The sequence below is a fragment of the Triticum aestivum genome, chromosome 2A (assembly GCF_018294505.1).
Source record: "Triticum aestivum cultivar Chinese Spring chromosome 2A, IWGSC CS RefSeq v2.1, whole genome shotgun sequence".
Classification (NCBI taxonomy): domain Eukaryota; kingdom Viridiplantae; phylum Streptophyta; class Magnoliopsida; order Poales; family Poaceae; genus Triticum; species Triticum aestivum.
Window position 1 is genome coordinate 757003678 of NC_057797.1, and position 18606 is coordinate 757022283.

Sequence of the window (18606 nt, forward strand, 5' to 3'; positions counted from 1 at the left end):
TCACCCAGTTACGTTGTGACGTTTGGTAGCACACAAAGTGTTCCTCTGTCACACGGGAGTTGCATAATCTCATAGTCATAGGAACATGTATAAGTTATGAAGAAAGCAATAGCAACATACTAAACGATCGGGTGCTAAGCTAATGAAATGGGTCATGTCAATAAGATCATTCAACTAATGATGTGATCCCGTTAATCAAATGACAACTCTTTGTCCATGGTTAGGAAACATAACCATCTTTGATTAACGAGCTAGTCAAGTAGAGGCATACTAGTGACACTCTGATTGTCTATGTATTCACACATGTATTATGTTTCTGGTTAATACAATTTTAGCATGAATAATAAACTTTTATCATGATATAAGGAAATAAATAATAACTTTATTATTTCCTCTAGGGCATATTTCCTTCAGTCTCCCACTTGCACTAGAGTCAATAATCTAGATTACACAGTAATGATTCTAACACCCATGGAGCCTTGGTGCTGATCATGTTTTGCTCGTGGAAGAGGCTTAGTCAACGGGTCTGCTACATTCAGATCCGTATGTATCTTGCAAATCTCTATGTCTCCCACCTGGACTAGATCCCGGATGGAATTGAAGCATCTTTTGATGTGCTTGGTTCTGTTGTGAAATCTGGATTCCTTCGCCAAGGCAATTGCACCAGTATTGTCACAAAAGATTTTCATTGGACCCGATGCACTAGGTATGACACCTAGATCGGATATGAACTCCTTCATCCAGACTCCTTCGTTTGCTGCTTCCGAAGCAGCTATGTACTCCGCTTCACATGTAGATCCCGCCACGACGCTTTGTTTAGAACTGCACCAACTGACAGCTCCGCCGTTTAATGTAAACACGTATCCGGTTTGCGATTTAGAATCGTCCGGATCAGTGTCAAAGCTTGCATCAACGTAACCGTTTACGATGAGCTCTTTGTCACTGTTGGCGAACGTAGCAGAAATTCAAAATTTTCCTACGTATCACCAAGATCTATCTATGGAGAAACCAGCAACAAGGGGAAGGAGAGTGCATCTACATACCCTTGTAGATCGCTATGCAGAAGCGTTCAAGAGAACGTGGTTGAAGGAGTCGTACTCGTCGTGATCCAAATCACCAGAGATCCTAGTGCCGAACGGACGGCACCTCCGCGTTCAACACACATACAGCCCGGTGATGTCTCCCATGCCTTGATCCAGCAAGGAGAGAGGGAGAGGTTGAGGAAGACTCCATCCAGCAGTAGCACAACGGCGTGGTGGTGGTGGAGGAGCGTGGCAATCCTGCAGGGCTTCTCCAAGCACCACGGGAGAGGAGAAGGACTTGGGAGAGGGGGAGGGCTGCACCAAAGGCAAAGGTAAGAAGTCCTCCATCTCCCCCACTATATATAGGGGGGCCAAGGGGGGGGCGCCGGCCCTAGGAGATCCAATCTCCTAGGGGGTGGCGGCCAAGGGAGGAATCCCTCCTCCCCAAGGCACCTAGGAGGTGCCTTCCCCTTTTGGGACTCTTCCTTAGGGTTTCCCCCACACTAGGCGCATGGGCCCTAGGGGAAAGTGGCGCCCCAGCCCACTTTGGGCTTGATCCCTTCCCACTTCAGCCCATGGGACCCTCCGGGATAGGTGGCCCCACCCGGTGGACCCCCGGGACCCTTCCGGTGGTCCCGGTACAATACCGATGACCCCGAAACTTGTCCCGATGGCCGAAATAGGACTTCCTATATATAAATCTTTACCTCCGGACCATTCCGGAACTCCTCGTGACGTCCGGGATCTCATCCGGGACTCCGAACACCATTCGGTAACCACATACAAACTTCCTTTATAACCCTAGCGTCATCGAACCTTAAGTGTGTAGACCCTACGGGTTCGGGAACCATGCAGACATGACCGTGACGTTCTCCGATCAATAACCAACAGCGGGATCTGGATACCCATGTTGGTTCCCACATGTTCCACGATGATCTCATCGGATGAACCACGATGTCGAGGATTCGATCAATCCCGTATACAATTCCCTTTGTCTATCGGTATTGTACTTGCCCGAGATTCGATCGTCGGTATCCCGATACCTTGTTCAATCTCGTTACCAGCAAGTCTCTTTTACTCGTTCCGTAACACATCATCCCGTGATCAACTCCTTGATCACATTGTGCACATTATGATGATGTCCTACCGAGTGGGTCCAGAGATACCTCTTCGTCACACGGAGTGACAAATCCCAGTCTCGATTCGTGCCAACCCAACAGACACTTCCGGAGATACCCGTAGTGCACCTTTATAGTCACCCAGTTATGTTGTGATGTTTGGCACACCCAAAGTATTCCTACGGTATCCGGGAGTTGCACAATCTCATGGTCTAAGGAAATGATACTTGACATTAGAAAAGCTTTAGCATACGAACTACACGATCTTGTGCTATGCTTAGGATTGGGTCTTGTCCATCACATCATTCTCCTAATGATGTGATCCCGTCATCAACGACATCCAATGTCCATGGTCAGGAAACCGTGACCATCTATTGATCAACGAGCTAGTCAACTAGAGGCTTACTAGGGACATGGTGTTGTCTATGTATCCACACATGTATCTGAGTTTCCTATCAATACAATTCTAGCATGGATAATAAACGATTATCATGAACAAGGAAATATAATAATAATCAATTTATTATTGCTTCTAGGGCATATTTCCAACAGTCTCCCACTTGCACTAGAGTCAATAATCTAGTTCACATCGCCATGTGATTAACACTCACAGGTCACATCGCCATGTGACCAACATCCAAAGAGTTTACTAGTTCACATCATCATGTGATTAAGACTCAATGAGTTCTGGGGTTTGATCATGTTTTGCTTGAGAGAGGTTTTAGTCAATGGGTCTGAAACATTCAGATCCGTATGTACTTCGCAAATTTCTATGTCATCTTGTAGATGCAACTACTACGCTACATTTGGAGCCATTCCAAATAACTGTTCTACTATACGAATCTAGTTTACTACTCAGAATAATCTGGATTAGTGTCAAAGTTTGCATCGGCGTAACCCTTTACGACAAACTCTTTTACCACCTCCATAATCGAGAAAATTCCTTAGTCCACTAGTTACTAAGGATAACTTTGACCGCTGTCTTGTGATCCATTCTTGGATCACTCTTGTACCCCTTGACTGACTCATGGCAAGGCACATTTCAGGTGCGGTACACAACATAGCATACTGTAGGGCCTATGTCTTAAGCATAGGGGACGGCCTTCGTCCTTTCTCTCTATTTTGCCGTGGTCGAGCTTTAAGTCTTAACTTCATACCTTACAACTCAGGCAAGAACTCCTTCTTTGACTGATCCATCTTGAACACCTTCAAGATCATGTCAAGGTATGTGCTCATTTGAAAGTACCATTAAGCGTTTTGATCTATCCTTATAGATCTTGATGCTCAATGTTCAAGTAGCTTAATCCAGGCTTTCCATTGAAAAACACTTTCAAATAACCTTGTATGCTTTCCAGAAATTCTACATCATTTCTGATCCATAATATGTCAACAACATATACTCATCAGAAATTCTATAGTGCTCCCACTCACTTCTTTGGAAATACAAGTTTCTCATAAACTTTGTATACACCCAAAATCTTTGATCATCCCATCAAAGCATACATTCCAACTCCGAGATGCTTACTCCAGTCCTTAGAAGGATTGCTGGAGCTTTGCATACTTATTAGCATCTTTCAGGATTGACAAAACCTTTCGGTTGTATCACATACAACCTTTCCTCAAGAAAATCGTCGAGGAAACAATGTTTGACATCCTATCTGCAAGATTTCATAAATAATGCACTAATCGCTAATATAATTCCAACAGACTCTTAGCATCGCTACGAGTGAGAAAGTCTCATCATAGTCAACTCCTTGAACTTGTCGGGAAACATCTTAACGACAAGTCGAGCTTTCTTAATGGTGACATTTACCATAATTGTCCGTCTTCCTTTTAAAATCCATACGTACCTAATAGCCTTACGACCATCAAGTAGTTCTTCCAAAGTCTACACTTTGTTTTCATACATGGATCCTCTCTCAGATTTTATGGCCTTGAGCCATTCGTCGGAATCCGGGCCCACCATCGCTTCTCCATAGCTCATAGGTTTATTGTTGTCTAGCAACATGACTTCCAAGACAGGATTACGTACCACCCTGAAGTAGTACGCATCCTTGTCATCCTACGAGGTTTGGTAGTGACTTGATCTGAAGTTTCATGATCACTATCATAAGCTTCCACTTCAATTGGTGTAGGTGCCACAGGAACAACTTCCTGTGCTCTGTCACACACTAGTTGAAGAGACGGTTCAATAACCTCATCAAGTCTCCACCATCCTCCCACTCAATTCTTTCGAGAGAAACTTTTCCTCGAGAAAGGACCCGATTCTAGAAACAATCCCTTATTGCTTTCGGATCTGAGACAGGAGGTATACCCAACTGTTTTGGGTGTCCTATGAAGATGCATTTATCCGCTTTGGGTTTGAGCTTATCAGCCTGAAACTTTTTCACATAAGCGTCGCAGCCCCAAACTTTTAAGAAATGACAGCTTAGGTTTCTCTAAACCATAGTTCATACGGTGTCATCTCATCGGAATTACGTGGTGCCCTATTTAAAGTGAATGCGGTTGTCTCTAATGCCTAACCCATAAACTATCGTGGTAATTCGATAAGAGACATCATGGTATGCATCATATCAATAGGGTGCAGTTATGATGTTCGGACACACCATCACACTATGGTGTTCCAGGCTGTATTAGTTGTGAAACAATTTCCACAATGTCTTAATTCTGTGCCAAACTCGTAATTCAAATATTCATCTCTATGATCATATCATAGATCTTTTATCCTCTTCGTTACGACGATCTTTCAACTTCACACTGAAATTACTTGAACCTTTCAATAATTCAGACTCGTGATTGATCAAGTAAATATACTCAACATCTACTCAAATCATCTGTGAAGTAAGAACATAACGATATCCACTACATGCCTCAGCACTCATTGGACTGCACACATCAAAATGTATTACTTCCAACAAGTTGCTTTCTAGTCCAATTTTACTGAAAATGAGGCTTTTAGTCATCTTGCCCATGTGTTATGATTTGCATGTCTCAAGTGATTCAAAATCAAGTCAGTCAAAATGGTCCATTTGCATGGAGTTTCTTCATGCATATACACCAATAGACATGGTTCGCATGTCTCAAACTTTTCAAAAACGAGTGAGCCCAAAGATCCATCAACATGGAGCTTCTTCATGCGTTTTATACCGATATGACTTACGTGGCAGTGCCACAAGTAGGTGGTACTATCATTACTATCTTATATCTTTTGGCATGAACATGTGTATCACTACGATCGAGATTCAATAAACCATTCATTTTAGGTGCAAGACCATTGAAGGTACTATTCGAATAAATAGAGCAACTATTATTCTCTTTAAATGAATAACCGTATTGCAATAGTCACAATCCAATCATGTCTATGCTCAACGCAAACACCAAATAACAATTATTCAGGTTTAACACCAATCTCGATGGTAGAGGGAGCGTGCGATGCTTGATCATATCAACATTGGAAACACTTCCAACACATATCGTCAGCTCACCTTTAGCTAGTTTCCGTTTATTCCGTAGCTTTTATTTCGAATTACTAACAGTTAGCAACCGAACCGGTATCTAATACGCTGGTGCTACTAGGAGTACCATTAAAGTACACATCAACACAATGTATATCCAATATACTTCTATGTACCTTGCCAGCCTTCTAATCTACCAAGTATCTAGGGTAATTCTGCTCCAGTGGCTGTTCCCCTTATTACAGAAGCACTTAGTCTCGGGTTTGGGTTCAACCTTGGGTTTCTTCACTAGAGCAGCAGCTGAATTGCTGTTTCATGAAGTATCCCTTCTTGCCCTTGCCCTTCTTGAAACTAGTGGTTTCACCAACCATCAACAATTGATGCTCCTTCTTGATTTCTACTTTTGTGGTGTCAAACTGTAGGGTTTCGTAGTAATTTCAAAAATTTTCCTACGCACACGCAAGATCATGTGATGCATAGCAACGAGGGGAGAGTATTGTCTACGTACCCAACGCAGACCGACTGCGGAAGCGATGACACGACGTAGAGGAAGTAGTCGTACGTCTTCTCGATCCAACCGATCAAGCACCGAAACTACGGCACCTCCGAGTTCGAGCACACGTTCAGCTCGATGACGATCCCCGGACTCCGATCCAGCAAAGTGTCGGGGAAGAGTTTCGTCAGCACGACGGCGTGGTGACGATCTTGATGAACTACAGCAACAGGGCTTCGCCTAAACTCCGCTACAGTATTATCGAGGAATATGGTGGCAAGGGGCACCGCACACGGCTAAGGAATAGATCACGTGGATCAACTTGTGTCAACTTGTGTGTTTAGAGGTGCCCCTGCCTCCGTATATAAAGGAGCCAAGGGGGGAGGGGGCGCCGGCCAAGAGGGAGAGGCGCAGGAGGAGTCCTACTCCTACCGGGAGTAGGACTCCCCCCCAATCCTATTCCAACTAGGATTCCCAAGGGGGAAAGAGGGAGAGGGGTGGCCGGCCACCTCTCCTAGTCCTAATAGGACTAGGGGAAGGGGGGAGGCGTGCAGCCCCCTTGGGCTGCCCCTTTCTCCTTTCCACTAAGGCCCATGATGGCCCATATGGTTCCCGGGGGGTTCCGGTAACCCTCCCGGTAACCCGGTAAAATCCCGATTTCACCTGGAACACTTCCGATGTCCAAACATAGGCTTCCAATATATCAATCTTTACGTCTCGACCATTTCGAGACTCCTCGTCATGTCCGTGATCACATCCGGGACTCCGAACAACCTTCGGTACATCAAAACTCATAAACTCATAATATAAATGTCATCGTAACCTTAAGCGTGCGGACCCTACGGGTTCGAGAACAATGTAGACATGACCGAGACACATCTCCGGTCAATAACCAATAGCGGGACCTGGATGCCCATATTGGCTCCTACATATTCTACGAAGATCTTTATCGGTCAGACCGCATAACGACATACGTTGTTCCCTTTGTCATCGGTATGTTACTTGCCCGAGATTTGATCGTCGGTATCCAATACCTAGTTCAATCTCGTTACCGGCAAGTCTCTTTACTCGTTCCGTAATACATCATCTCACAACTAACATATTAGTTGCAGTGCTTGCAAGGCTTATGTGATGTGCATTACCGAGAGGGCCCAGAGATACCTCTCCGACAATCGGAGTGACAAATCCTAATCTCGAAATACGCCAACCCAACATCTACCTTTGGAGACACCTGTAATGCTCCTTTATAATCACCCAGTTACGTTGTGACGTTTGGTAGCACCCAAAGTGTTCCTCCGGCAAACGGGAGTTGCATAATCTCATAGTCATAGGAACATGTATAAGTCATGAAGAAAGCAATAGCAACATACTAAATGATCAGGTGCTAAGCTAATGGAATGGGTCATGTCAATCAGATCATTCAACTAATGATGTGACCTCGTTAATCAAATAACAACTCATTGTTCATGGTCAGGAAACATAACCATCTTTGATTAACGAGCTAGTCAAGTAGAGGCATACTAGTGACACTCTGTTTGTCTATGTATTCACACATGTATTATGTTTCCGGTTAATACAATTCTAGCATGAATAATAAACATTTATCATGATATAAGGAAATAAATAATAACTTTATTATTGCCTCTAGGGCATATTTCCTTCAGTCTCCCACTTGCACTAGAGTCAATAATCTAGTTCATATCGCCATGTGATTTAACAGCAATAGTTCACATCACCATGTGATTAACACCCATAGTTCACATCGCTATGTGACCAACACCCAAAGGGTTTACTAGATTCAGTAATCTAGTTCACATCGCTATGTGATTAACACCCAAGGAGTACTAAGGTGTGATCATGTTTTGCTTGTGAGAGAATCTTAGTCAACGGGTCTGCCACATTCAGATCCTCATGTATTTTGCAAATTTCTATGTCAACAATGCTCTGCATGGAGCTACTCTAGCTAATTGCTCCCACTTTCAAGATCGAGACTTAGAGTCATCTAGATTAGTGTCAAACTTGCATCGGCGTAACCCTTTACGACGAACCTTTTTCCATAATCGAGAAACATATCCTTATTCCACTAAGGACAATTTTGACCGCTCTCCAGTGATCTACTCCTAGATCACTATTGTACTCCCTTGCCAAACTCAGTGGTATGGCATACAATAGATCTGGTATACAACATGGCATACTTTATAGAACCTATGACTGAGGCATAGGGAATGACTTTCATTCTCTTTCTATTTTCTGCCGTGGTCGGGCTTTGAGTCTTACTCAACTTCACACCTTGCAACACAGGCAAGAACTCCTTCTTTGACTGTTCCATTTTGAACTATTTCAAAAATTTATCAAGGTATGTATTCATTGAAAAATCTTATCAAGCGTCTTCATCTATCTATATAGATCTTGATGCTCAATGTGTAAGCAGCTTCACCAAGGTCTTTCTTTGAAAAACTTTTATTCAAGTATCCTTTCATGCTTTGCAGAATAATTCTACATTATTTCCGATCAACAATATGTCATTCACATATACTTATCAGAAATGTTGTAGTGCTCCCACTCACTTTCTTGTAAATACAGGCTTCACCGTAAGTCTGTACAAAAACTATATGCTTTGATCAACTTATCAAAGCGTATATTCCAACTCCGAGATTCTTGCACCAGTCCATAAATGGATCGCTGGAGCTTGCACACTTTGTTAGCTCCCTTTGGATCGACAAAACCTTCCGGTTGCATCATATACAACTCTTCTTCCAGAAATCCATTCAGGAATGCAGTTTTGACATCCATCTGCCAAATTTCATAATCATAAAATGCGGCAATTGCTAACATGATTCGGACAGACTTTTAAGCATCGATACGAATAAGAAAATCTCATCGTATTCAACACCTTGAACTTTGTTAAAAACCTTTTTCGACAAGTTTAGCTTTGTAGATAGTAACACTACTATCAACGTCCGTCTTCCTCTTGAAGATCCATTTATTCTTAATGACTCACCGATCATCGGGCAAGTCAATCAAAGTCTACACTTTGTTCTCATACATGGATCATATCTCAGATTTCATGGCCTCAAGCCATTTCGTGGAATCTGGGCTCATCATTGCTTCCTCATAGTTCGTAGGTTCATCATGGTCTAGTAACATGACTTCCAGAACATGATTACTGTACCACTCTGGTGCGGATCTTACTCTGGAAGACCTACGAGGTTTGGTAGTAACTTGATCTGAAGTTTGATGATCATCATCATTAACTTCCTCACTTATTGGTGTAGGAATCACTGGAACTGATTTCTGTGATGAACTACTTTCCAATAAGGGGGAAGGTATAATTACCTCATCAAGTTCTACTCTCCTCCCACTCACTTCTTTCGAGAGAAACTCCTTCTCTGGAAAGGATCCATTTTAGCAACGAATGTCTTGCCTTCGGATCTGTGATAGAAGGTGTACCCAACAATTTCCTTTGGGTATTCTATGAAGACGCACTTCTCCGATTTGGGTTCGAGCTTATCAGGATGAAACTTTTTCACATAAGCATCGCAGCCCCAAACTTTAAGAAACAACAGCTTAGGTTTACTGCTAAACCATAGTTCATACAGTGTCGTCTCAACGGATTTAGATGGTGCCCTATTTTAAAACGTGAATGCAGCTGTCTCTAATGCATAACCCCAAAACGATAGTGGTAAAGAGATATCATAGATCGCACCATATCAAATAAAGTGCGGTTACGACGTTCGGACACACCATAACGATGTGGTGTTCCAGGTGGCGTGAGCTGTGAAACTATTCCACATTGTTTTAATTGAAGACCAAACTCGTAACTCAAATATTTGTCTTCGCGATCAGATCGCAGAAACTTTATTTTCTTGTTACGATGATTTTTCCACTTCACTCTGAAATTCTTTGAACCTTTCAACTATGCTCGACCTTTCGGTCTTCTGTGTTCCGAGGCCATGTCTGTACATGCTAGGCTCGTCAAGTCAACCTAAGTGTTTGCATGTGTAAATCTGTCTTACACCCGTTGTATGTGAACGTCTGAATCAAACACCCGATCATCACGTGGTGCTTTGAAACAACGAACTGTCGCAACGGTGCACAATTAGGGAAACACTTTCTTGAAATTATTATGAGGGATCATCTTATTTACTACCGTCGTTCTAAGTAAACAAGATGTACAAAACATGATAAACATCACATGCAATCAAATAGTGACATGATATGGCCAATATCATTTTGCTCCTTTTGATCTCCATCTTCGGGGCTCCATGATCATCATCGTCACCGGCATGACACCATGATCTCCATCATCATGATCTCCATCATCGTGTCTTCATGGAGTTGTCTCGCCAACTATTACTTCTACTACTACAGCTAACGGTTAGCAATAAAGTAAAGTAATTACATGGCGTTTCTCAATGACACGCAGGTCATACAAAAAATAAAGACAACTCCTATGGCTCCTGCCGGTTGTCATACTCATCGACATGCGAGTCGTGATTCCTATTACAAGAACATGATCATCTCATACATCACATATATCATTCATCACATCCTTTGGCCATATCACATCACATAGCATATACCCTGCAAAAACAAGTTAGACGTCCTCTAATTGTTGTTTGCATGTTTTACGTGGCTGCTATGGGTTTCTAGCAAGAACGTTTCTTACCTACGCAAAGACCACAACATGATATGCCAATTGCTATTTACCCTTCATAAGGACCCTTTTCATTGAATCCGTTCTGACTAAAGTGGGAGAGACAGACACCCGCCAGCCACCTTATGCAACTAGTGCATGTCAGTCGGTGGAACCGGTCTCACATAAGAGTACGTGTAAGGTTGGTCCAGGCCGCTTCATCCCACGATACCGTCGAAACAAGATTGGACTAGTAATGGTAAGCATATTGAACAAAATCAACGCCCACAACTACTTTGTGTTCTACTCGTGCATAGAATCTACGCAATAGACCTAGCTCATGATGCCACTATTGGGGAACGTAGCAGAAATTCAAAATTTTCCTATGTATCACCAAGATCTATCTATGGAGAAACCAGCAACGAGGGGAAGGAGAGTGCATCTACATACCCTTGTAGATCGCTATGCGGAAGCGTTCAAGAGAACGGGGTTGAAGGAGTCGTACTCGTCGTGATCCAAATCACCGGAGATCCTAGTGCCGAACGGACGGCACCTCCGCGTTCAACACACGTACAGCCTGGTGACGTCTCCCATGCCTTGATCCAGCAAGGAGAGAGGGAGAGGTTGAGGAAGACTCCATCCAGCAGCAGCACAACGGCGTGGTGGTGGTGGAGGAGCGTGGCAATCCTGCAGGGCTTCGCCAAGCACCACGGGAGAGGAGAAGGACTTGGGAGAGGGGGAGGGCTGCACCAAAGGCAAAGGTAAGGAGTCATCCATCTCCCCCACTATATATAGGGGGGCCAAGGGGGGGCGCCGGCCCTAGGAGATGCAATCTCCTAGGGGGGCGGCGGCCAAGGGAGGAATCCCTCCTCCCCAAGGCACCTAGGAGGTGCCTTCCCCTTTTGGGACTCTTCCTTAGGGTTTCCCCCACACTAGGCGCATGGGCCCTAGGGGAAAGTGGCGCCCCAGCCCACTTTAGGCTGGATACTTCAGCCCATGGGACCCTCCGGGATAGGTGGCCCCACCCGGTGGACCCCCGGGACCCTTCCGGTGGTCCCGGTACAATACCGATGACCCCGAAACTTGTCCCGATGGCCGAAATAGGACTTCCTATATATAAATCTTTACCTCCGGACCATTCCGGAACTCCTCGTGATGTCCGGGATCTCATCCGGGACTCCGAACACCATTCGGTAACCACATACAAACTTCCTTTATAACCCTAGCATCATTGAACCTTAAGTGTGTAGATCCTACGGGTTCGGGAACCATGCAGACATGACCGTGACGTTCTCCGATCAATAACCAACAGCAGGATCTGGATACCCATGTTGGTTCCCACATGTTCCACGATGATCTCATCGGATGAACCACGATGTCGAGGATTCGATCAATCCCGTATACAATTCCCTTTGTCTATCGGTATTGTACTTGCCCGAGATTCGATCGTCGGTATCCCGATACCTTGTTCAATCTCGTTACCGGCAAGTCTCTTTTACTCGTTCCGTAACACATCATCCCGTGATCAACTCCTTGATCACATTGTGCACATTGTGATGATGTCCTACCGAGTGGGCCCAGAGATACCTCTTCGTCACACGGAGTGACAAATCCCATTCTCGATTCGTGCCAACCCAACAGACACTTTTGGAGATACCCGTAGTGCACATTTATAGTCACCCAGTTACGTTGTGACATTTGGCACACTCAAAGTATTCCTACGGTATCCGGGAGTTGCACAATCTCATGGTCTAAGAAAATGATACTTGACATTAGAAAAGCTTTAGCATACGAACTACACGATCTTGTGCTATGCTTAGGATTGGGTCTTGTCCATCACATCATTCTCCTAATGATGTGATCCCGTCATCAACGACATCCAATGTCCATGGTCAGGAAACCGTGACCATCTATTGATCAACGAGCTAGTCAACTAGAGGCTTACTAGGGACATGGTGTTGTCTATGTATCCACACATGTATCTGAGTTTCCTATCAATACAATTCTAGCATGGATAATAAACGATTATCATGAATAAGGAAATATAATAATAATCAATTTATTATTGCCTCTAGGGCATATTTCCAACAGTCACCTCCATATACGAGAAACATATCCTTAGTCCTTTTCAGGTACTTCAGGATGTTCTTGACCGCTGTCCAGTGATCCACTCCTGGATTACTTTGGTACCTCCCTGCTAGACTTATAGCAAGGCACACATCATGTCTGGTACACAGCATTGCATACATGATAGAGCCTATGGCTGAAGCATAGGGAACATCTTTCATTTTCTCTCTATCTTCTGCAGTGGTCGGGCATTGAGTCTGACTCAATTTCACACCTTGTAACACAGGCAAGAACCCTTTCTTTGCTTGATCCATTTTGAACTTCTTCAAAATCTTGTCAAGGTATGTGCTTTGTGAAAGTCCAATTAAGCGTCTTGATCTATCTCTATAGATCTTAATGCCTAATATGTAAGCAGCTTCACCGAGGTCTTTCATTGAAAAACTCTTATTCAGGTATCCCTTTATGCTATCCAGAAATTCGATATCATTTCCAATAAGTAATATGTCATCCACATATAATATCAGAAATGCTACAGAGCTCCCACTCACTTTCTTGTAAATACAGGCTTCTCCGAAAGTCTGTATAAAACCAAATGCTTTGATCACACTATCAAAGCGTTTATTCCAACTCCGAGAGGCTTGCACCAGTCCATAGATGGATCGCTGGAGCTTGCACACTTTGTTAGCTCCCTTTGGATCGACAAAACCTTCTGGTTGCATCATATACAACTCTTCTTCCAGAAACCCATTCAGGAATGCAGTTTTGACATCCATCTGCCAAATTTCATAATCATAAAACGCGGCAATTGCTAACATGATTCGGACAGACTTAAGCATTGCTACGGGTGAGAAGGTCTCATCGTAGTCAATCCCTTGAACTTGTCGAAACCCTTTTGCGACAAGTCGAGCTTTGTAGACAGTAATATTACCGTCAGCGTCAGTCTTCTTCTTTAAGATCCATTTATTCTCAATCGCTTGCTGATCATCGGGCAAGTCAACCAAAGTCCACACTTTGTTCTCATACATGGATCCCATCTCAGATTTCATGGCTTCAAGCCATTTTGCGGAATCTGGGCTCACCATCGCTTCTTCATAGTTCATAGGTTCATCATGATCTAGTAGCATGACTTCTAGAATAGGATTACCGTACCACTCTGGTGCAGATCTCACTCTGGTTGATCTACGAGGTTCAGTACTATCTTGTTCTGAAGTTTCATGATCATTATCATTAGCTTCCTCACTTATTGGTGTTGGTGTCACAGAAACAGGTTTCTGTGATGCATTACTCTCCAACAAGGGAGCAGGTACAGTTACCTCGTCAAGTTCTACTTTCCTCCCACTCACTTCTTTCGAGAGAAACTCCTTCTCTAGAAAGTTTCCGAACTTAGCAACAAAAGTCTTGCCTTCGGATCTGTGATAGAAGGTGTATCCAATAGTCTCCTTTGGATATCCTATGAAGACACATTTCTCCGATTTGGGTTCGAGCTTATCAGGTTGAAGCTTTTTCACATAAGCATCGCAGCCCCAAACTTTCAGAAATGACAACTTTGGTTTCTTGCCAAACCATAGTTCACAAGGTGTCGTCTCAACGATTTTGATGGTGCCCTATTTAACGTGAATGCGGCCGTCTCTAAAGCATAACCCCAAAACGATAGCGGTAAATCAGTAAGAGACATCATAGATCGCACCATATCAAGTAAAGTACGATTACGATGTTCGGACACACCATTACGCTGTGGTGTTCCGGGTGGCGTAAGTTGCAAAACTATTCCATATTGTTTCAAATGTACACCAAACTCGTAACTCAAATATTCTCCTCCACAATCAGATCGTAGGAATTTTATTTTCTTGTTACGATAATTTTCAACTTCACTCTGAAATTCTTTGAACTTTTCAAACGTTTCAGACTTATGTTTCATTAAGTAGATATACCCATATCTGCTTAAGTCATCTGTGAAGGTGAGAAAATAACGATATCCTCCACGAGCCTCAATATTCATCGGACCACATACATCTGTATGTATGATTTCCAATAAATCTGTTGCTCTCTCCATAGTACCGGAGAACGGCGTTTTAGTCATCTTGCCCATAAGGCACGGTTCGCAAGTACCAAGTGATTCATAATCAAGTGGTTCCAAAAGTCCATCAGTCTGGAGTTTCTTCATCGCTTCACACCGATGACCTAAACAGCAGTGCCATAAATAAGTTGCACTATCATTATCAACTCTGCATCTTTTGGCTTCAACATTATGAATATGTGTGTCACTACTATCGAGATTCAATAAGAATAGACCATTCTTCAAGGGTGCATGACCATAAAAGATATTACTCATATAAATAGAACAACCATTATTCTCTGATTTAAATGAATAACCATCTCGCATCAAACAAGATCCAGATATAATGTTCATGCTTAACGCTGGCACCAAATAACAATTATTTAGGTCTAATATTAATCCCGAAGGTAGATGTAGAGGTAGCGTGCCAACCGCGATCACATCGACTTTGGAACCATTTCCCATGCGCATCATCACCTCGTCCTTAGCCAATCTTCGCTTAATCTGTAGTCCCTGTTTTGAGTTGCAAATATTAGCAACAGAATCAGTATCAAATACCCAGGTGCTACTGCGAGCATTAGTAAGGTACACATCAATAACATGTATATCACATATACCTTTGTTCACCTTGCCATCCTTCTTATCCGCCAAATACTTGGAGCAGCTCCGCTTCCAGTGACCAGTCTGCTTGCAGTAGAAGCACTCAGTTTCAGGCTTAGGTCCAGACTTGGGTTTATTCTCTTGAGCAGCAACTTGCTTGCTGTTCTTCTTGAAGTTCCCCTTCTTCTTCCCTTTGCCCTTTTTCTTGAAACTAGTGGTCTTGTTGACCATCAACACTTGATGCTCCTTCTTGATTTCTACCTCCGCAGCTTTCAACATTGCGAAGAGCTCGGGAATAGTCTTATTCATCCCTTGCATATTATAGTTCACCATGAAGCTCTTGTAGCTTGGTGGACGTGATTGGCGAATTCTGTCAATGACGCTATCATCCGGAAGGTTAACTCCCAGTTGAATCAAGTGATTACAATACCCAGACATCTTGAGTATATGCTCACTGACAGAACTGTTCTCCTCCATCTTGCAGCTATAGAACTTATTGGAGACTTCATATCTCTCAATCCGGGCATTTCCTTGAAATATTAACTTCAACTCCTGGAACATCTCATATGCCCCATGACGTTCAAAACGTCGTTGAAGTCCCGGTTCTAAGCCGTAAAGCATGGCACATTGAACTATCGGGTAGTCATCAGCTTTGCTCTGCCAGACGTTCATAACATCTGGTGTTGCTCCAGCAGCAGGCCTGGCACCCAGCGGTGCTTCCAGGACGTAATTCTTCTGTGCAACAATGAGGATAATCCTCAAGTTACGGACCCAGTCCGTGTAATTGCTACCATCATCTTTCAACTTTGCTTTCTCAAGGAACGCATTAAAATTCAACGGAACAACAACACGGGCCATCTATCTACAATCAAACATACATAATCAAGATACTATCAGGTACTAAGTTCATGATAAATTTAGGTTCAATTAATCATATTACTTAAGAACTCCCACTTAGATAGATATCCCTCTAATCCTCTAAGTGATTACGTGATCCAAATTAACTAAACCATGTCCGATCATCATGTGAGATGGAGTAGTTTCATTGGTGAACATCACTATGTTGATCATATCTACTATATGATTCACGCTCGACCTTTCGGTCTCAGTGTGCCGAGGCCATATCTGTATATGCTTGGCTCGTCAAGTATAACCTGAGTATTCCGTGTGTGCAACTGTTTTGCACCCGTTGTATTTGAACGTAGAGCCTATCACACCCGATCATCACATGGTGTCTCAGCACGAAGAACTTTCACAACGGTGCATACTCAGGGAGAACACTTCTTGATAATTTAGTGAGAGATCATCTTATAATGCTACCGTCAATCAAAGCAAGATAAGATGCATAAAATATAAACATCACATGCAATCAATATAAGTGATATGATATGGCCATCATCATCTTGTGCTTGTGATCTCCATCTCCGAAGCACCGTCGTGATCACCATCGTCACCGGCGTGACACCTTGATCTCCATCGTAGCATCGTTGTCGTCTCGCCAATCTTATGCTTCCATGACTATCGCTACCGCTTAGTGATAAAGTAAAGCATTACAGCGCGATTGCATTGCATACAATAAAGTGACAACCATATGGCTCCTGCCAGTTGCCGATAACTCGGTTACAAAACATGATCATCTCATACAATAAAATTTAGCATCATGTCTTGACCATATCACATCACAACATGCCCTGCAAAAACAAGTTAGACGTCCTCTACTTTGTTGTTGCAATTTTTACGTGGCTGCTACGGGCTTTAAGCAAGAACCAATCTTACCTACGCATCAAAACCACAATGATAGTTTGTCAAGTTGGTGCTATTTTAACCTTCGCAAGGACCGGGCGTAGCCACACTCAGTTCAACTAAAGTTGGAGAAACTGTCACCCGCAAGCCACCTATGTGCAAAGCACGTCGGGAGAACCGGTCTCGCGTAAGCGTACGCGTAATGTCGGTCCGGGCTGCTTCGTCCAACAATACCGCCGAACCAAAGTATGACATGCTGGTAAGCAGTATGACTTATATCGCCCACGACTCACTTGTGTTCTACTCGTGCATATAACATCAACAAATAAAACCTGGCTCGGATGCCACTGTTGGGGAACGTAGTAATTTCAAAAAAATTCCTACGCACACGCAAGATCATGGTGATGCATAGCAACGAGAGGGGAGAGTGTGATCTACGTACCCTTATAGATCGACAACGGAAGCGTTAGGTTGATGTAGTCGTACGTCTTCATGGCCCGACCGATCAAGCACCGAAACTACGACACCTCCGAGTTCTAGCACACGTTCAGCTCGATGACGATCCCCGGACTCTGATCCAGCAAAGTGTCGGGGAAGAGTTCCGTCAGCACGACGGCGTGGTGACGATCTTGATGTACTAATGTCGCAGGGCTTCGCCTAAGCACTGCTACGATATTATCGAGGACTATGGTGGAAGGGGGCACCACACACGGCTAAGAATATGATCACGTGGATCAACTTGTGTCTCTAGGGGGTGCCCCTGCCTCCGTATATAAAGGCTCAAAGGGAGGGGGTGGCCGGCCAAGAGGAGGCGCGCCAGGAGGAGTCCTACTCCCTCCGGGGGTAGGACTCCCCCCTTTCCTAGTTGGAATAGGATTCGTGGAGGGGGGAAAGAGGAGAGAGAGGAGGAAGGGGGGCCGGCCCCCTCTCCTTGTCCTATTTGGACCAAGGGGGGGAGAGGCGCGCGGCCCATCTTTGTCTACCTCTCCTCTCTTCCACTAAGGCCCACTAAGGCCCATATACCTCCCGGGGGGTTCCGGTAACCTCCCGGTACTCCGGTAAAATCCCGATTTCACCCGGAACACTTCCGATATCCAAACATAGACTTCCAATATATCAATCTTTATGTCTCGACCATTTCGAGACTCCTCGCCATGTCCGTGATCACATCCGAGACTCCGAACAACCTTCGGTACATCAAAATGCATAAACTCATAATATAACTGTCATCGAAACCTTAAGCGTGCGGACCCTACGGGTTCGAGAACAATGTAGACATGACCGAGACACGTCTCCAGTCAATAACCAATAGCGGGACCTGGATGCCCATATTGGTTCCTACATATTCTACGAAGATCTTTTATCGGTCAGACCGCATAACAACATACGTTGTTCCCTTTGTCATCGGTATGTTAC